The 21,449-nt window shown below is 37.0% G+C and overlaps 1 long non-coding RNA gene across 1 annotated transcript; it reads left to right on the forward strand.

Annotated features, from left to right (window-relative positions):
* Positions 1–8,943: 8,943 nt before the first annotated feature.
* LOC103091996 (uncharacterized) lies at positions 8,944–20,978 on the forward strand. Its single transcript, XR_472039.3, has 3 exons — positions 8,944–9,033; positions 13,075–13,118; positions 20,701–20,978. It is a non-coding gene; the product is annotated as an uncharacterized LOC103091996 (long non-coding RNA).
* The last annotated feature ends 471 nt before the right edge of the window (positions 20,979–21,449 follow it).

The raw sequence follows: 21,449 nt of genomic DNA on the forward strand, positions 1-21,449 counted from the left end.
AGAGAATTCATCTCTGTCTATCAGAATGCCTTCAGAATCTGAGTATTCCAACTATTCACATAGAATTTAACTTTGGAAAACTGTTTCATGAACAAAAAAAAAAGTTATAGATAAGCCACTGACAAGAGAACTATTTCAGAGCTTAGTATAGAGGCAAATGGGAAGAATGCTTATCAAACAACATTCAAGTCCTTTGAATAGACAAGGCGCTACCAGACAGAGATCATCCATTGATTAAGGAAAATAAATGTTAAAAAAAGAATCCTGTGAACATGGAACCAGGGAACAATTATTCGGTATCATTTGTTAAGGGTAGACCATGAGCCAATCACTGTGTGAAGCAACATAAAGATAGACAAAAAGCAATCTTTACTCTCAAGAAGCTCACAGTAAATATAATGAGTTAGCAAAGGCAAGTGAAATGCTTAACGAAACTTGTCAGCATATTTGAAGGAGTGATTGCAGGCAGATGGAAAGACTATCTGCCTCTTTTATTGCCAGACCATTTAAAGTTGCTCAGTTACAGGTCTACTGCAGCAGAACCCAAGACTCTTTCCTCTAGTTTATACATATTGATGCATGAAAATTAGACACCAGTTTTGTGGTGTGAATACAAAGACATGCCTAAAGCATGTTTGTATGAGAAAGATAAACACGATTGCCTTTTTTTTGCTTTTTAAGGAAAAAAGTCACTTTTGAATTAAAATAGTTGGCATCATATAGCAAAGAAGGTAATTTTACAGTGTATTATTTTTAAAATATATTTTATTGATATGTTTGTTGTTTTTTGTCATTGAAATCACTCCTATTCCTTTCTCCTCCCTAACATTTATGCTTAAAAAGAGGTTTATTTTCTTAATTAGAATAAAATCATCAAAACCTATCAATAAAGAAAAATAAAACTATGGTGGTTCATACATGTGCACCCTTCAACCTTTGTAAGGGATTGGATTTGTTTTATCTTCATAGCATTTCATCAGTGTTGAATATACTCATTTTAAATTCCACCACATTCATTGGCAACTATTTGGGGACCATTCTCTCTTCCTTTTAGATTCCTGTAGCCATGGCTTATATATTTTGCATGACTATTCCTCTTTCATGTAAGTCTTTCAATGATTCATTGTATTCATTATTTTGATGATATTTATATCACATTCCTTATTCTATAATATGTATAAAATAATTGTTAATCATTTGCATCAACATTGCTTCCAATGGTTTGCTACTACACATATTTCAGAGCATATATTTATAAAAGTATATATATATTACATAAATTCATATATACACATACAATGTATGTAATTATAAATATATGGATAGGAGACAGAGAGAGGGGGGGGGGAAAGACAGAGACAGAGACAGAAACAGAGATATACAAAGAGACAGAGAGAGAGACAGAGAGAGAGAGAGAGGGAGAGAGAGAGAGGGAGAGGGAGAGGGAAAGAGAGAGAGAGAGAGAGAGAGAGAGAGAGAGAGAGAGAGAGAGAGAGAGAGAGAGAGAGAGAGAGAGAGAGATTGTCAGTGAGCTTTTCTGATATAGACCTGATATAGACCTTTGGATCAGATGATAGGAGCTTTTAGAATTTTAAGAACTTTACAGAATTCCAAATTGATTTCCAAAATGACTCAACTCCCACTGGGAAAGTTTCTTTTCAAATGATCATCTAGATAAAATGTATTATCTGTGTGACTAATCTTTTCTTGTTAGTGCCAGCACCATCCAAGGTGTGTTCTCCTCTGAGTGATATAGAATTGGATCTCAGATGGTACCTAGGAGTAATTGAGGAGAAAGAGAAGGGAAAGGAAGGGAATTTATAATATGATTTCATAGATCAATATAAAATGTCAACAGGGTCATTTTGGTTCTGTTCAGTCAAAATGCAAATAAGTTGCTGAATTACAGTGGACTATAATAATAACAACCATGTTAGTTAAGATGACATCCAATAGAGATAAAAGTAAAGACTACCCTTGAGGACAAAACCTCAACTCCACAAACAGAAAATGGGGAAGCCTGGGTAGACAGAAACTGTTTTGAAAATAATAAAGAGTGTTTCGTGTATCCCAAACTCAATATGATTCGGCAGGGTGATGAAGAAGAGAACAACAATAACAAAATTGTTTCAGGCATTAAAAAGGGAATAGCTTCCAGGTATAGGGAAAATTAGAAAACTAGTTTATGCCAACCTTGTCAGAACTTATCTGCTTTATTACAGTCACTTCTGGGCACAATAGAAGGACACTAATAAGCTGGAGAGTATCCAGAGAAAGGCATGGTGAAGTGCCTGGAGCTGAAGAAATATGAGATTTGGTTAAAGAGAGCTTTGATGCAATTGAGCCCACTGAGCTTATTCTACAGAGTAGCAAACTGAGTCTCCAAAAAGATATGATTTGCCCAATGTGTGTGTGTGTGCGCGCATGTGCGTGTGTGTGTGTGTTGTTACTAACCATGGGGGTCGCTAGACAGCACAGTGGACAGACCTCTCAGCCTGAGGTGAGGAAGATTAATTTTCCTGAGTTCAAATCTGCCCTCAGATGTGTACTAGCTCTGTGACCCTGGGCAAGACACTTGACCCTGTTTACTTCAGTTCCTCATCTTTCAAATGAGCTGGATAAACCATTCCAGTATTTTCCAAGAGAACTCCAAATGCAGTTATGAAGAGTTAGACAAGACAAATAAAAAACACCACTACTACCACCACCACCACCACCAACACCAAACAGAGCCAAGATTTTTAATGCAAATATTCTGACCCCAAATCTACTTCTTCATCAGTGTCCTATTCCTCTTCATTCCAATTCTCATTTAGTATTTATCTAATTTGAACCTGTCATTCTAAGTTTTTTATAGGGAAGGAAGAAAAAGCACTCACTCTAAATTCTTTGTTAGACTGGCAAAATCTTTTGGGGTTCTCTTCTCTCTTTCTCCACCCCCTCTCTCTGTCTTCATCTCTTTGCCTGTCTCTCTATCTCTGTCCATCTCTCTATTTCTCCTCTCACTGTTCTATGCAGAAGTATAATTTAAATGCAACAAATAGAACCTTGCCAACATGGCCACCTTCTCTAGACTTCAGTTACGAACTTCCAGAAATGAGGAGAAACATCATCTTCAACCCCCAAAGGAAAATTCCTGTTGCAAGGGCATTTCTGCTTTTCTAACCCCCTCAAGCCTTGTAGGGGGCTACGTTCTGGGACTCTGGGAGTTGGACCACTCACTCCTTGTACAAGTGAACCTTCAGTGGATGGATGGTCCTCTGCTGCTTTGCAGAGCCCAGCACACTCTCAATCTAGAAAACATTTTATATTAGGTCTTCATCCCTCAAATGAATTTGCCTTAAGTTCAGTGTCACTTCTTCCTCTGGTTTGGGACCAGCTTTGAAGACTCAGCAGACTTCACCTTTATTAGACATCATTTCTCACACAAAAGTCCATAAACTGATTACTAAGAAACCAAAAATATTAGGCAATTATATTGGAGTGCTTTATTGTTTTAGCATTTTTATGAGTATCTCTTTTATTAGTATGTAAACACTCTCTGGGGACCAAAAGAAAAAAAATAGTATTTTTTACAGGCAAGGGATTGAATTTCCTCCTTTTAATTCTTACTGCAATCATAGTAGAAGAAAAATATATTTTTGAATAAAGAGCCTTGTTCAATTGGGGTTTCATGAAAAATAGACTATTGTTTGACAGTCCACAGAGGTGTGGTTATTTTTTTTTAATTATGCCAGGTAGAAAATATATGAGCTATGCTGTCACTAGAGCTACTGAGGCTGAAAGAGCTTTTGATAGAATGAAATGGATTAAAATTTTTGTTGTTATTAAAGAAGAGGTGATCTAGGGAGCTTTTCACTAATTGAATTTAAAAAATGAAGCTTCAAACCTATGGGTAAGACCCATTCCACATAATGTGGACTCAAATTAATTTGGGGGTTAATTTCACAGAACTGAATCATGTTTCAATATGCCAGAGCTGTTTCAGGCATGAAATAAGAATGCATAGGTTGTTGCTGATTTAATTAAATTTTACTTAATGATAAATATCAGGTAGACTCCAGAGTGGTGTCAACGCTACAAGAAATAACAGTACATTGTCCCAAATGGAAAAGGAGGCAATTAAAGGGTAAGAACCTAAAATTAATTACTCTTTAGCAGTCATCACTAAGTTTTATTCCATACTATAATTTTGGTCTAAAATATATAATTTTACAATAAAAGAGTATGTATCCCATACTGTAGTGTCACTTATTATATTGTCATGATATCATGTCCAATGATTTTCCATGACATTCCCTTTTTAAAACTTCCATGTCACGACATCGTATTTCATGAAAACATGGTTTCTCAATTGGCACTTACCAGTCTGGCGCCCGTGATTTTGTAAGTAAAGGAAACTCCTGGTGTAGGAATCCTTGCTACCAGTGCAACTTTCTTTTTTTTTTTAGGATCATCTTTTTATTTATTTATTTTATTTCTTTTAATACCAGTGCAACTTTCTTTTTTTTTTTTTAGGATCATCTTTTTATTTATTTATTTTATTTCTTTTAATACCAGTGCAACTTTCAACCCATCTGTGACTTAGGAGATGAGTCTTAGATTTTTGTCTGATACACTTAGGGGTCCAGGGATCTCCCCAAGCTTTTAATGATAGTAAGTGTTAGGGACCAGATTTAGACACAGAGCTTACCTACTCTTATCTATACTGCTCTTCTGGTCTAGTATAATCACAATGGCACACTGGCTTGCATTTCAATTGGTCACATTTACAAGATTTGGTAGATTAGAGTGGGAGTAGAGATTTTAAATAAAAGTGGGGCTAAATTTACATAAAGAATTTGGAGAATGTTTATTGTTTAGTTACTGAACCCCAGTAGACAGATTTCATATAGCAAATAAAGTGCCAGACCAGGAGCTGGGAAGATATATCCTTATGTCTCCAACTCCCAGAGTCCCAGCAGAGCCATCAATCAAATTCTACCTCTGACATGGTGCATGCTTTTGAAGCACTGCGTAAGTGATAGCTATTACTAGAATTTATTCTGTTAAATGACTGAACAATCAATTCAAAGAAATATTAATTTACAATGGATATTGGAATCCTCATTTGACTCAGAACATGTACAAGATCATTCTCTTAAATAAATGGAAGGATTGAGTTTAGAAATTATCTTTGACTTAAGCTTCACTTGATGTCACCAGAAGGAGGTCAACATTGGTCTTATGTTGAGGTTAGAGTAATGGGACTCATTGGCTGCCTTTTGTCTGTCTCCAAATCACACATGCCCATGGCAGACTTCTTAACAGTGAACTCTCATTTGATGCATAATAAAAATTAGTTCATCTTTATCTGAAGAAAACATTCATTATAACAGCCCGGAGAAAAAAAATAAACAAGGTGTTTTAAAGGAGCAAGAAATCCGTGGCCCTTCTCTAGGCAGCAAAAAATAATTGCATAGGAGACTGGGGCTGGGGTGGGCTGGGAAGGAAATGGAAAGCTGATAAGTTTACCAGGCCCCATTAATGATGAGGCAGACATCAGTGAATCATTGAACAAGAGATGACTCCAACTACACATGATAATGTTTGGATTGGAAATAGCAGCATGTCCCACTTGCCATTCAGCTCGCCACTGGCACCTTCTGCCCTTGAGGCCCCTCCATCAACATTTCTGAGGTTTTCCCAAATGCGGCCCCCCTTTTCCATGCTTCTTCAGTCATTCAGTGTATGGAAATATTTTCTATCTGGGGGTGGGGGAATACACTTTTCATCTGCCTCCACCTTTGATGAATGTCTATATTAGGAGAAATGACTATCTTATATTCTAAATCACTACGGGGTCAGTTATAGCCAAGGTACAGATGAAACCATTATAAATACATATCCATTCTTCATGGCTTTCTTTGATGGCTAGTGGAAACTGATTTTTTTATTATTTCATTATTTTTATTATTTTTATTTTTACTGATATTTTATATGATTAAGAGAAGTTGGCTTTAAAAGTATGATAATACAGCAGAAGTCATGATAAATGGTAAAATGTATTTATACTTATCATTTTTAATGTCTATAACTGTGACTTTAGTTGTATGATCACCGTTGTTATGATCACAGTTGTTAGGATTTCAGAAACTCAGTATTTGAATGAAAGTGTTAACAATTTGACTACATTTCTGAAACCACCAAGTAGATTTCTGAAGTTGTAGATGACTTTTAAATGTGATTCTTAAGTGCTTCTTGCACATTTCTATTTTCATTTTTTATTGATCATTTTTCATTTATTTATTTTTTACTTTATAACCACCACCACCAAAAAACATTTAAATGAACAGATGCATAAAAATGTAGATGCTATATCATAAACTCCATATTATTTATAATTTGTTTAAAATTATATTAATTATAAATGTGTGCTAATTTAAACATCTGTTTTTGAGTTCCCCTTGGATTTATTTTATTTTCATACATTTTTGTTTCTTGATTTCATAGCTGTTATTTAAGATAATCATATGTATTATTCTTATTCTCTTTTTCTTCTCTTTTCATGTTTTTATATATTTCTTAATATTCCCAAAATTTGTCATCTCTAATAATATAATAATATCATCCATTACATTCAAGTATCACAGACTATTCAGGTATTCCTCCCAATCATTGCATTTGTGTTATTTCTATTTTTTGTCATTACAAAGCTTCCACAAATATTTTGATATATACACAACTTTTTACTCTCAAGATAATTTCTTTAGGGCCTAATCCTAGTAAATGGATCCCTAGGTAAATGAACAGGTTAATAGTTCTTAAAATATATTTCTTTCTTTTTTTTCTAAAGAAAAAAATCATAGCTGCTCTATATATTTAATATTAAGCTTGTTTCTCCACATTCTTATCAGCCTTTAATGTGATCACCTTAGCCCATCTGGTTCTAGGTTAACCTTCATTGCTAGGACTGCACTTTGATAGGTTGGTCATTAGGCAACAGACAGAATCTGTTGCCTGAGCACAGTTTTTCCAAAACCAAGTGGTTCCAACTTGCTCATACTGAATGTTTTGGTATGAAAACTACTCAGGAATGCCTAATTACCTCCATAGTATGATGACTGTTAAAGTAAGACTTTTGCAGAATATTTATTCTCTCTAAACCATTGTTGTCCCACCAGAAACCATGTATGGATTAATGTGCATGTTCAGGCTTAGATATACTACTTACCTCATGCACTAGTGCACGGGCTCTCAAGATATCAATCCTATTTAACTTATTGAAGACTCAATTAATATTCTTAATGATTTATTTATTTTTGTTTAGATGTATCTAGTTCTGGGAGAGAAAAATTAAAGCCTGGCCCTATTACTAATTTGTTATCTGTTTCCATTTCTATCTCATTTAGTTTTTCCTTTAAAAATCTGGATAACACTTGGTGCATACAGGTGCAATATTGATAAAAATTGATAATACACCACCAACATAATACAGTTGCCCTGTTAACTTTATCCACATTAACATGAACACTATCAGAAATCATTCCTACTACCCTTTTTCTTCTCTGAATCATCTAAGACATAATTATACTCCTTCACCCCTTCACTTTCATTCTATGTGTATCTCTCAATTTCAGTGTATTTTCTATAAACCACATATTTCAGGTCCTGTTTTTTATCTTTTCTGATATCTTTGTTCTCCCCATGGGTGAATTCATTCAATTTACACTCAGTGTCACAGTTACTAGCTGTGCATTTCCATCTATTCTGCTCCTCCTCACTGTGTGTCTCACTCTTTCTTCCCATTGTGACTCTTCTCAACTGTCCAATTTCCTTTGAGTAATACCTTTCAAATAATAGCCTTTTCCAAAAATTCCACCTTATCTCCTTCCCTTGATCTTTTATTTCCAAAATGACCCACCTTTACAAATGGCACTCCCTTACCTTTTCTCTCTCACCTTTTAATTCTTATTTTCTCCATCTTTCCAAAACCCTTTCCTCATCTCCCCTACTGTGCTCTCCTATTTATTGATTCCTATGTGCCCTTGACTTACTCCCCATCTCTTGATTTGTATTCCCATCTAGGTATCCTTTCTCTTTTCTTATCCTCTTGTCTTCCATTCTCTTAACCCACCACCTGTCCCTCCCTTATCCTGTCCCCCTTCCCTTCTGTTTTTTTTCTGTATACTAAGAACAAATTTACCCTTCTAATTATGTATGTTCTCTCTTTTTCCCAGGTCTGATGAGGGTAGGCTTCTAGTACTAAATACCATTCAAATCTTCATCCCCTTGTCCATTGCAGTTCCTCCACTCACTCCCCCTCCACATAAGTCAGTTATTGCCCCCTACCTCCTCCTGGTGTATCCTACTATCATTTTTGCTCCTTCTATTACATTCTTTGCAACCTAGAGCTTTCCCTCCACACATTTCCTTTCCTTTCCTTTCCTTTCAAAACAAAACAAACAAACAAACAAAAACCAACTAAACAATGGTCCATTTGCTGGGACCATTGATAACATTTCTCCATACCAGAATCAAATAATTTTACCTTTTGAGTTGCTTATAATTAGTCTTTCATTATTTTTTTATGTTTCTTATAGATCAAATTTTCTGCTAAGTTCTGGGGTTTTCCCCAAGAATCTTTGAAACTTCTTCAGTGTGTTAACTGTCAAATTTGTTTTTTATATTTATACTCATCTTTACTGGATATGTTATTCTTGATTTTAAGTCCAGTAACTTTGCTCTACAAAATGCCTTGTTTCGTGTCCTATGGTCTTTTATTTTTGTGTCTGTTAAGTCTTATGTTATTCTGACTTACTTGACAGTGGTTTTTTTTTTTCTTGTTGCTCATAGTATTTTCTTCTTAACCTTGAACCTAAGGAACTTAGTGGTGATATTCCTGTTCTATTCCCATTTTACCCCATGATTCTAGAATTTCTGAACAGTTTACTTTGATGATTTCTTGGAGTATGATGGCTAAACTCTTCTTTTGGTCAAAATTTTCTGGGAGACCAACTATTCTCACATTGCTTCTCTGTGATCTATTTTCAGGTCAGTTGTTTTTTTGTGAAACTATATTTCATATTCTCTTTTGTTATTTCATTCTTTTGACTTTGCTTTATTATTTCTTTTTTTGTCTTAGGACATTGCTAGCTCCTCCTTGTCCAGTTCTCATTTTTACTACAGTATTTTCTACTATGTTTTTCTGGACCTCTTTTTTCAATTGGGTGACCTTTGTTTCATGATTTTATTGATTTTTTTGCATTGTTCTTATTTTATTCTAATTTTTCCCCGTCTTCCTCATTTGGTTTTTGAAATTCTTTTTGAGGTCGTGGTCATTTGTTGTATTTCTTTCCATTTTTTGAGTAAGCATTTTTATTTCATTATCATTTGTTTCAGTTATGATATTCTCTGACCCCATAATAACTATTAATAGTAGGTTCTTCCTCTTTTGCTTGCTCATTTTTTAACTTTTTAAATTTTAGTGACCAGACAAATAATTTAATTATTAGCATTTTACTGGATTCTCAGTGTTCCTCTTGTATTAATGTATGTTAACATAGGTTTGAGGATTTTTGTGTGTTTTTATTTTTACCTGGATACTATTTAGTTTTCCAGTTTTTATATTCTATGGTCTGGTGGAGTTCCATTCCCCTGCTCAAACCCCAGGCCTTGAATATCTCAGATAGATGTTCTACCACAGTCTATGGCCAGTGCTGCCACTTTTGCTTCCAGCAGCCAGTCCACCTACCCCTGTGGTAGTATCCAGGGCCTTCATTCTCCTGGGAGTGACCATAGCTGATGGGGCCCCAAACCCTCATTAGCCTCACTTAATAAAGTGTGTGTCCCTTCCTCACTCCTCCTCTCCTTCTGCTGAAATCTTCTAAGGAGCTGGAGTCTCAAGTTCCTATGGCTTCCAAAGTCCCTTGTCCACTAGCAGCAATGCCTGAGCTCCTGCTTTCAGGGTTGGGAGCCTGAAGACTTCAGGGGGACCACTCCTCCCATCTTTAGCTGTGGGCCAGTGAGGGTCTCAGGAGCAGAGGCTGCCCCTTCTCCCAGAGCCTTCTGCTTTGTGGGGTTGCTAAATCTGCCTTCAAGGATTATTTTCTATATTTCATTCTGTCTGCTCTTCTAAGGTTGCTAATCCTGCCTCAGGAGTTACCTTGTTGATTCTACTCTGTTCTGATTTTTCCTGCTCCCAGAGTCTAGAGTGGTCAGAAAGTTTCCTCCCTTAAGGTTCAGCTAAATTCCAGACTGCTGGTTACTCTTGCTGGTTTTAACTTTAATTCTGTAGAGTTATTTTGGTTGTTTTGGGGTATATTAGGAGGGCCAAAAAACCTCATACTCTACTTTGTCATCTTCCCTTGGATACTGAGAGTTATTAAGAAGAGAGTAATGGAAGAAAATATTTAAAATTATAAAATTAATCATCAAAAGTCAAATAAAGAAACTCATCATCACTAAATAAAACTTGGTGTTTCCACATAGGATATTTCTACTCTTTGGGCAAAAGGACCACATTAGAATAAAACAAGGGAGAGTAGAGGTTCAGTTTGTTTGTTAATTCACCAACCTAACAGCCCCAATACATTTAACCAAAAATAAAACCAAAGCCCCTCTACAACATTCCCATCAGTATATATGGAACTACGAGAATTCTATAAGACATTATTTCACTAAGAATTTTATATTTATAAAAGACAACACCTCTCTCCCCCAAAGGGCAGTTCTTCAAATTTAAATATAGTTACCTTTATTTTCCAGGTTTAAAAGCCTGATCTCTTACAGCTTTCCCCTATATATCATGGTTCTTAGACCCTTCATCATTCTGATTCCCCTCCTTTGGGTATACTCCAGAAGATTAATTTCATTCATTCTCCTAAGTCCCTCTGAATTATTGCAAATAATTGCTTTAGAGAATTGCCTAGAATAATGATGGTGAACCTTTTAGAGAAGGGGTGCCCAAACTGCAACCCTCACACTACCTACAGCCCCCCCTACCTTACCCCAGATAGGGGAGGGAGGAAACACTCCCATTGGGCTGGTGGGCAGAGGGCACTGATGGCAGAAATGTCCTCAGGCATGCATGGAAAGGGGAAGGGAGCAACCGCCTCACTCCAGCAAGAGTCCCATAGGTTCACCAAGCAGGCTTCCAATGTTGGCTGGTATGGGGAGTTAAATAGTATCATTTCACCAATATGTATCTGAGTTAGGAGTCAAACCTAGAACATCCAAGATCGGAGAACAGCTTTCTCCCCCATCCATGATTGCCTGACTCCTTAGAGTCAATAGAAACTGATTATTCTTGTTGTTTTCTAACATTGCCCAATTCCCATTAGGGTTTTAGGAGGTCACATCCTACTATGGATTCATTTTGAACTCCAAGTAAGCTTGGCACTTCTTCACAAGAATTTTTTTAAGAATCCCTCCTCTTGGACTTGAGATGGAGAATTTAATACAAGACTTGAAACTTGCACATAGTTTTCTCATTATAAATCTATAGAGGTATTTTTAGCTATTTCAAATATACCCGAGATGGGAATTGGATGTGTGTTTGACCCATGTCCAGCATTCTATACCATGGAAATAAAAAAAAAGGTGGGTGGGGAAGTAAAGAAACAAAGGCTAAGAGAAATAATATGCTTGTTCAGAGTCCAGTAGGTTTGAAGTGGCAGATGCAGAACCCACATCTCCTGGTCCCAAGCTTGAACTCTTTTTGTTACAGAAGTACCTTAACCGTGAGCCATATTGACTTTCTGATGACACAATTTTCTTTAATCTATATGGATATACCATAAACATTGTACAAATAATTATACACAGTAGTAGCCTTTGTCCTGACTAAAATACTTCCATAAAATTAAATTGGAAAAATTTGGTGAATCATCATTATGCAAAGGATGTTGAAAATAGGTAATATGGACCAGAAAATGAGCAGGGAACTGATTATGTTTTTTTTTTAATTACCTGTATTTATGTACCAGGGTGTGCCTTTCTCTTTATGACCCCAGATAATACACAATCTCAAATTGTTTTATTGATCCTGAGAAATTGAATCCTAGTACACCTATAGAAATTTCTCTTTTAAAATAAAAAAGAATAAAATTAATAAAATTATGCATAGGCCTTGTGTCACCATCTCCTCTCACAGGGGCCCAGGGGAATTATAAGAGCTAGTCATGCTTTGTTCTGTCTTGAACCCCCTTGCCAATTGTTTGCTGGGGTCAGGGAGAGGGAATGGGGAGAGAGGAATTGAGATTTCTTATCTGCAATTCCTCCTACCAAAACAAAAGCAGCACAAAGAGAAAATGTTATTAAAACATAAAGATCGCAGGTCCCGGCAGATTTTCATGAACTTCCAAACATGCTTTATCCTAAAGAAGTCCCTTTTTCAACTGACTGACCCCAGGACCCCCTTTCTCTGGATTTCTGCACCTTCTCCAATTCCGTTTCCCATCAGGAAGAGAAAGAATAGGATGGGGTGTACAGGGGGTTGCTCTCACAAGAATTCTAGGGAGGCGAGTGCTTATGAATGAAGAAATGAATGAATGAAAGACAGAGAGGCATTAATTAAGCCCTTGATCTAGGAGATGAAATAGAAAAATATAGAAGAATATGAATAGAAGAATAGAAGAAGAATATGAAATAGAAGAAAATAGAAGAATAAGGAAATTCTAGGTCTCAGGGAGCTCACATTCTAGTCGTGAGGTGGAGGAACATCTCAAGAGAGTTGAACTGAAGAGTGAATGGAAAGATGTAAAGTGTCTGTGAGTATCTCAATGGGGAAGATGACCTGTTTTAGGAGGTCGTAAGGATGCATTAGGAAGTGAGCCACCTAGTCTTATCTCACTACCATTGAGCTATGGGTCATGGGCTTTATGGTGATAGTGAAGGAGGATCTGAGGGTTCTCTGGGGTAAAGGAGGGCTTTGAGGGGGCAGGCTGGTCAGGTCAAAATAAAGGGAAGGAGGGGCAGCTTGGTGGCTCAGTGGGTTGAGAGCCAGGCCTGGAGATAGGAGGTCCTGGGTTCAAATCTGTAATCAAACACTTCCTAAAACCCCATTGCCTAATCCTCACTGTTCTTCTGTCTTAGAACCAACCAATACACAGTGCTGAATCAGAGACAGAAGATGGAAGGTAAGGGTTTAAAACATAAAAACAAACAAAAAAACAAATAAATGAATGAATGGATAAATAAATGAATGAATGAATAAATAAATAAATAAAAATATTTGGGGGAAATTTTATTTCCCTTTTGGAGCCAGAGAAACATTATATCTAAAAGTCTGATGCTGGCGTCCCCTGCCATTTCTGGTATCTGAGTGAGAGTCAACATGCAACATTGCCATGAAGGGAGGAGCTTGTAAACCTTAAAATTCCTTAGACTTATAAATGTTGGAAATTTCACCATTGGGAAATTTTATACTTGGAAAATTTCTTACTGATAGTCTATTGGAATGTGAACCCCATTGGCATGGGAGGTTCCTCCTCCTCCCTTCTTAAGATTACTTTAGGACAGAAACCTTTTGCTGAACAATGGAAAGGACTTTGACCTATGCTTAAGCATAGAACAGGAATTTCTTTGAGTCATGATTGATCTTAGAATTGATACAATGGAGATACTTGGAATCAATCTCCTCCCTACTCAGTCCTAACAGGATTGAGGAAGGGCTGCAGCATAGATCAAAATTTAATTATTCCAATCTCTACCCTACTCAGGTTAACAGGATTTAGGAAGGGCTGTAGCAAAGGATCAAAGATTTAATTATTTGAAAATATGACCTTCAACAGACATGTGCAAAGCCACAGACCTCTGGGCGGTCCTGGGTTAAGCTAGAGCCACCATTGGCACAGGGAAAATGATGGACAGTGATTGGTAGATGTGAGAACTGAGGGGAGGGAACTTGGATGGTTTCCTTAAAGATAGAAGGGTCTGAAGCTGAAGGGGGGGGGTGGTTGAGGAGTTTGTCTGAGTGGTTGGAGTGTGCTCTAAGAAGCTTGCTCTGAAGGAAGTTGAAGGTGGGGGCCTCTGAGACTGTTTCTCCATTTTGGTCACGTGAGTAATAGGGACTGATTTCTTTTCTTTGCCCCAGCTATCTAAGGGCTTGGGCCTTTTGGCCCAGCCTAAACAGAAGGGGTATTTAAGCCCTATTCCCTTCTCTCCCCTTTCTCTCTCCCTCTCTCTCTACCTCTAATTCCTTTCTTCCTCCTGTCTGTAATTAAACTCTAAAAAAAAAGGCTGACGGCTGACTTCCTTGAAGGCTGAATTCCTTGGCGACCTTAAATTAATATATATCAGTCTTTTAAAGGGATTTCCTTGTCACAAGCTTGAGGAGTTTAAGAGGTGAATTCAGGGAGGAGAGCAGCCTGTTCCCTTCTGCTCTTGAAGGACTGACTCCATGGGTTCATGCTTGGACAGTGCAGTGCAGCATGGAAGGGACCTTGTTGGGCTGAAATCTGGGATCTGATCTCTCTTTTTCTCTCTCACTTTGTTCTTTTTTCTCACTTTCTTTCTCTTTTTCTCATTCTCTCATTCTCCTTTCTTTCTTCCTTTCTCTCTCTATTTCTTTCTCTCTCTTCTTTCTCTCTTCCTCTCTCTTCCTTCTATCCTCTCATTCTCTTCCCTTTTTCCTCTCATTCTCTCCTTTCTTTTTTCTCTTTCATCCTCTCTCTTCTCTCTTCCTCTCCCTTCTCCCTCTCATTCTCTCTTTCACACCCTATTTCTCTTCTTTCTCTCTCTTTCTCTCTCTCTCTCCACTAATAATTTTTTTAATAAATCTGGTCATCTCCAGATTAATTTCATTCATAACTATAAATACTTCCATCTTGGTTTTACTGTTTACTCCTGTGATCTGCAATGAGTCATTTCATTCCTTAAGCCCCAGTCATAGTCATCTGTAAAATGAAGGAGTTAAACTAAAGGACTTCTAAGGTCACTTACATCAGTCTGGGGCCTCAGTGGATAGAACATGAGATTTGGTGTTGGGAACATTCAAGTCTCAATCCTGTTTCAGGCATTAAGTAACTGTAATCCTGAGCAAGTCATTTCACCTCTTTTCCTTTAGTTTCTTCATCTGTTAAAGGGCGATGCTAACATTACCTAACTTAAAGGGTTGTTTTAAGGATGAAATGAAATAGTTTATTTAAACACCCTTCATACAACCTTAAAGTTCAATATAAATTCTGGCTGTGGCTGCTACCACTATGACTAGCTCTACTGCTACTGACATGACTCCTCCTCCCAGTGAGGATGCCTTTAGGGCTACCAGCCCAGGCCACTGGTTTCAGTTTCCCTAAAACTCCAAGTATGGCTGTAGCTCTTCCACTCTTGCTTGCTTTTGCTTCTTTGGTCCCGGCTGCCTCTAACAACCTGAGAGATTTTATCCACTCTCTTTGCTTCGGATTCTTTCCACCCTCTTAGCGTACTTTCTTGGAAAGAAACTATAATGAAGTAGAAATACAGTCTGACAAATGGATGACGAACAGCATTGGGTTCTTAGTAAGGGTCAAAGGGGAGAAACTGGATCTATCCAGTTGTCCTGCTCTTCAATGGATCTGGCTTGTCTGAAATCTCAGTGACTATCCTCATACCCTTCCAGAAAAGATATTCACAGAGAGTTAGATAGTGTAGCAGATAGAATCTTGGACTTGGTCTCAGAAAAGCCTGAGGTCAAATTTGAGTTTAGACACTTACTAGCTGTGGGACCCTGGCTAAGTCACTAGACTTCTGTGTACCTTAATTTTTGCCAAACTTAAAACAGGAAGAACAATAGCTTCTTCCTTATTAGAGTTTTTGTTAGAATCAAATGAGATCATATTCATAAAGTGTATAGCACAGTGCCTGGCACATGTTAAGTGGGGAATAAATTGAATACTTAAATCTAATCCTCCTCTCCCAGAAGGACTTTCCCCAACACTCTATGAATGGGGGCAGTCCTGCTAGGGCTCTCTTCTCTGCCTCTTCCTCTCTTTCTGCCACTTTGTCTGTCTCTCTCCCTCTCTGTTTCACTCTCACTCTGTCTCTCATTTTTTTCTCTAGGATTTTCCTTTGTCAAAGACCTCTCACTAGACCTGAACCACACCATTTCCACCTCATGTCCCTACAAACACATACACCTAAATAGACACACAGGCACACCCCGATCAATGAGCCCTGCGTCATGTCATTCTGGAGTTCTGGGCATGGTCCTCCCTTCTTCTGTTCAGTCCCGTCCATGTCTGGGTAGCAGCGATGGAGGTTCCCTTGAGGGTTCTAAACCCCGCCCAGAGGATCTAGGTGCAGAATAGCAGGAATGCTTTTCCAATCAACCTAAATGGCCCATGCAATGGAGCAGATGGTTGTTTTCACGTGATTTTAATAATTAAAAAACACTCTTTTCCTTTTTAAAATGGTAATATACCCGCTTTACGTCAAAATGCAAGAGCTCTGGGAAAGAACAATTAGCCGCCATTAGAAGTTAAATATTGTGTTTCTGAACATTTTGAAGCAAGAAGAAGTTCAACTCTAGTGAAGGTCTTAAGGAAGATTTACAGAGTACCCCAAGGAATTTTAATGGGAGGACATGGACACGATTCACCCCCAATACAACAACACGGGTAGATGACAAATTATGTATTTGAAGGAAGTACCCACTGTCTAACCAGCTAATGGCGTTTTTGGTACTTGCAATATTTAATAGATGCTTCAAAATAAATCCTGCAGAATGACTAGGAATGATGATCAGGAATCAGTTTTTACAAGGACATCAAGGATTGTCTATAAAGCCAAAAGACTAGATCATATCTGCCTAATATGATGACACGATGGACATTGTATGGAGTTAGAAAAATGGAAGATCAAATCCTATGGTTGATACTAACTTGTTGTGTGACCCAGGAAAAATCATTTCTCCTTTGTCTTTCAAATTGCTAATCTTTCCATTGGAAAACAGGTTACTTGGTGCCTATTTTATGGAATTGTTGTGAGGATCAAATGAGGTAATATAGGTAATGGGCTTTGAAAACATTTATGTGCTATATAAATGTCAGCTATTATTTTGAGCTATTAGCTTGGTCTAGTAGATAGAGTCTTGGATTTTTAGTCAGAGAACCAATGTTAAAATCCTACTTCTGCCACTTACTAGCTGTATGACTTTGGGGAAATTATCAATTTCTTTTTGGGACTCATTTTCCTCATTTTTTCCCTGAAACTGAGTATCTCTATCTTATCCAGGCTGAACGTGTGACACCATTAACAGTAGTAACTAACATGGAATGGGGTTTTGACTAGTCCCAAGTCTGAAGTGGGGCCAGTCTGAGCTTTCTTGGGTGGCCCACTGGGTCCACACCAGCAGGGATGGGCCATATTGGTGCTGAATTCAATATGGACATTTGATCCGTTATCCCAATGCAGCTCAGAACTCCCAAGCTCAAGTGACTGGCCAGCGGCCTCCATGGTAGGGACTTCAGGTATGGATGCCTCCCACCCTTGGCTCCTTGCTCATGAAGAGAATCTGGACAACGTGAACTCGACAATCCCTTTAAGCTCTTAATCTATATTCATATTTTCTGACAAGGTCATATCGTCAAGGTGAATCAATACCAACCTTGTGAAGGTCAATCCTGTTTTCCAAAAAACGTGACCATTGAAGCCTTCGATATCATTAATAGTAAAAAGTTGTCAACTAAATAGTCAATAGGATAAGGATTCCATATATTTTTAAAAGTGCATTTTGGGTTATAAAGCCTATTTTAATAAAGAAATTAGAAAACTACTAGCTACTAGCGAATAGAGTGTAAATTATGGAGACCTCTGCTGATATTTTCCTTTCCTTCCTGTTATCTTATTAATCCTCCCAATAACCTCTGCCTGATAGCAGATATTCAGGATCATGATCTGAAGGTGGTCATTGAAGTGATGACTTTCCTAGGGCTGGCAACTCCCAGTTCTTAGACTCCGGTGTATCCCACTAGGTTACTGCTTTCCCAGGGGCATGCCAAGTAATGAAAAAAGGAGAAGGTCAGCAATGTATGTCCTGTCAATATTGTCTTACTCTTTCAAACTTTTTTTAATCTGAAGAGACAGGTGGTTTATGAAAGAAAGAAAAAAAAAACTATTGATGCCAAAAGGATTTTGAAAGCAGGATAAAGAAAAAAAAAAGATGAAACATGGAAAGAATGCGATGGAATGGAATATTCCTGAAAAAAAAAAAAGTAAAGCTATAGAGATTTTAAAGAAGAGCCCAGGAGGAGCAAGAAAACAGAATTTCAGGATTGGAAGGGATCATCTATTGCACAGCAAATGTGGACAAGAATTCCCTTTGAAATATATTGAAAGGATGATTGCCTGACTTTTATTCAAAGAGTTCCTATAATAAGGGAGCCACAGTCTCCCCAGGAAGTCTAATGTACCTTGGAGTGGCGGAAGTATTTAGGACTCCCCATTTCCCATTTCAATTTAAAACAATAGCACAGTATCAAAAGAAGATCTTTTCTTTGTAATTTTTGACAAGATACGTCTTGACAAGTCACATCCCTTCTAACTTCAATGAATGAAGTGATTACACTAGATTGTCTCTAACATCTCTAAAATCTTATGTCTATATTTGAAGAGCAAGCTTAATATATGTTAAATTATACTTTATGACCCCAAAGAGATAATAAGGAAAAAGACTTGAACAAGAATATTCATAGCGGCGCTCTTTGTGGTGGCAAAAATTGGAAAACGAGGGGATGCCCATCAATTGGGGAATGGCTGAACAAATTGTGGTATATGTTGGTGATGGAATACTATTGTGCTAAAAGGAATAATAAAGTGGAGGAATTCCATGGAGACTGGAACAACCTCCAGGAAGTGATGCAGAGCGAGAGGAGCAGAACCAGGAGAACATTGTACACAGAGACTGATACACTGTGGTACAATCAAATATAATGGACTTCTCCATCAGTGTCAATGCAATGTCCCTGAACAATATGCAGGGATCTAAAAAACATTATCCACAAGCAGAGGATAAACTGTGGGAGTAAAAACACCGATGAAAAGCAACTGCTTGACTACAGGAGTTGAGGGGATATGACTGAGGAGAGACTCTAAATGAACACTCTAATTCAGATACCAACAACATGGAATTGAGTTCGAATCAAGAACACATGTGATACCCAGTGGAATCGAGCATCGGCTATGGGATGGGGGGGAGGGAGGAATGATCTTTGTCTCCAATGAATAATGTTTGGAAATGACCAAATAAAATAATGGTAAAAAATTAAAATGAAAAAAATATACTTTATGTTTACATTCTTAACCTAAATTATTCATAACAAATTATTCTTAAATTATGCTTAATTTCCTTCCCTTCTTTCTACTTTCATGCCTCCATCTTTTCCCTCTTCCTTCTTTCTCTCCCTTTATTTCATCATTCCATTGATCTATCCTTTTTTCTTTGTTCCTTTCATTCTTTGTTCCTCCTTTTTTTCCTTTCCTTTCTTTTCTTTTCTTTTCTTTTCCTTTCTTTCCCTCTCTTTTTCTGTCTCCTTCCCTTCTTTCATAAAGGTATATCTAATAACTATTTCAAGGAAAATTAATATTCCATACTGAACTGTTGGATTTCATTTTCCAAACATTTCAGAGCCCTCATCATGTAGATGTGGTACATTTTTAACAAACACTTAGGACTACTATATCCAAAATTATATTTGTCCTCCAAATATGTGTTAGGTTCTCTGCTATTCACATGATGATCCTATAGTTAAAAACATTTTAGAATTATCCATTTGAGACATACTTCTGAGTTAGCCCTATATTTTTTGATGCTGGCAATCCTTTATCCTTGGATAGAAAATTTTATTTAAAAAAATAATTGTCATTCATTTTTCAAAAGCCAATACATAAACTGAGTGATGAAGTTGAACAAAAGTAAGGTAGATAAATAGCTAATATTTTAAAAAAGTAAATTCTGGTAACTTTATAGTTGGTGAAGGAAGAAGGTGGTGCATTTTTGAGTTTCTGCAGGAAAGGAGCCATGATGATGCACTCACAGTGAAACTATGAATTCTGGCTTGCTTGGAAAGTGATTTGACAGTTAAGACCAAAGTCAATAAAATATTTGTGCTTTTTAACCTGGAAATGGCATTCATAGGCATAAATCCATCCCAAAGGAAGAGGAAATGGACCTTTGCAAAAATATTTGCAATAATTCTTTCATTAAAAAGAATTCTAATCCAAAAACTGGAACATAAGGGACGTTCAACTCTTAGAAATAGCTAAGCAAATGATTATATATGAATTTAACAGAACATCATTATATCATAAGGAATCATGAAATGGAGAATTTCAGAGTAAAGTAGAAATATCATTAATATGAGACACTTAAGTAAGAAGAAATAGGAGAACATAGAATATACCCAAGCAGGGCATCTTTATGCCCCTTCATCCAGTCTGTAGATAAAGAATGAAGCAAAATATTGAGCAAATTATTTTCAGAGGCAGGTGCCTCCCCTTGCTTTGTTAGGATAAACTAAATTTCCTTCTGTTTGGTGTTTATTGACTTGTGAATGTCTTATTTCATGCCATCATTGAAACTAAATAAGAGATGTGTTAGTCACACACAATATTTCTAAAAATAATTGTACCTGCATTTTTTCTTTGTTTTTAATTTTTTAATGCCCTTCCTCTTAGTTGTGGTGTATATTTTGTTTTCATCTGTGGTTCTTAACCACCTTTTATTTTCTTTAATCTTTTCAGTTTTTTGAAGGAGTATGTTGTGATGACTGAGGGTCAAAATGATGAACAAGATCAGTCTAGGAAAGAACTGATTCAGCTCTAAAAACTTGGAAGTGTAATAACAGAGGGTCAGAGAGCTGCTCTTTTCTCCCATATTTTCTTTGTGAGGAATTTGGCAACAACTTAAGGTATGATGACTAATTATCTGGGAACTAATAGTCAAAAAAGAAAAAGCCAGAAAACTGAGGGAGGATTCTAGTTGCTGCTAAGCGATAAAGGGAGTTGAAAAGAAATGATGATGGCAGGTTGACTTTTAAATATACCAAGGAAACATATTTATTGAGGTCTTCCTGATTTCCTTTCACTTTTCAGTAAAAAAAAAGTTAGTCTAAAAATCAACATTTCATCTTTCCACTTTGATAAACTAAGGAATCTCCTTCTTTCTCCAACTATTCACTATTACTGACAAATATTTACTAGTAATAATCCAACATTGCAACAAAAGAAAACAGGATACAAGGATGAAGATCCCTCTGGTCTTCTACCATATCTCAATAATTGTTTGAATATTTTAATTCTCTCACCCAGGGAATACCAATAATTAATGGATAACATGGGAACTTTCTAGGACATTACCTGTGACTTTGGAGTACCCAACATGATGTTGTGCCATTCCAGTTCCAGGTTCCTTTTATATGTGGTCATCCTCCATTAGAAAAGAAATTTCTCCAGAGAAGTGATTGTTTAGCTTATGATTATTACCCAACACT

This window comes from Monodelphis domestica, chromosome 8 (genome assembly GCF_027887165.1).
Source record: "Monodelphis domestica isolate mMonDom1 chromosome 8, mMonDom1.pri, whole genome shotgun sequence".
Lineage (NCBI taxonomy): Eukaryota > Metazoa > Chordata > Mammalia > Didelphimorphia > Didelphidae > Monodelphis > Monodelphis domestica.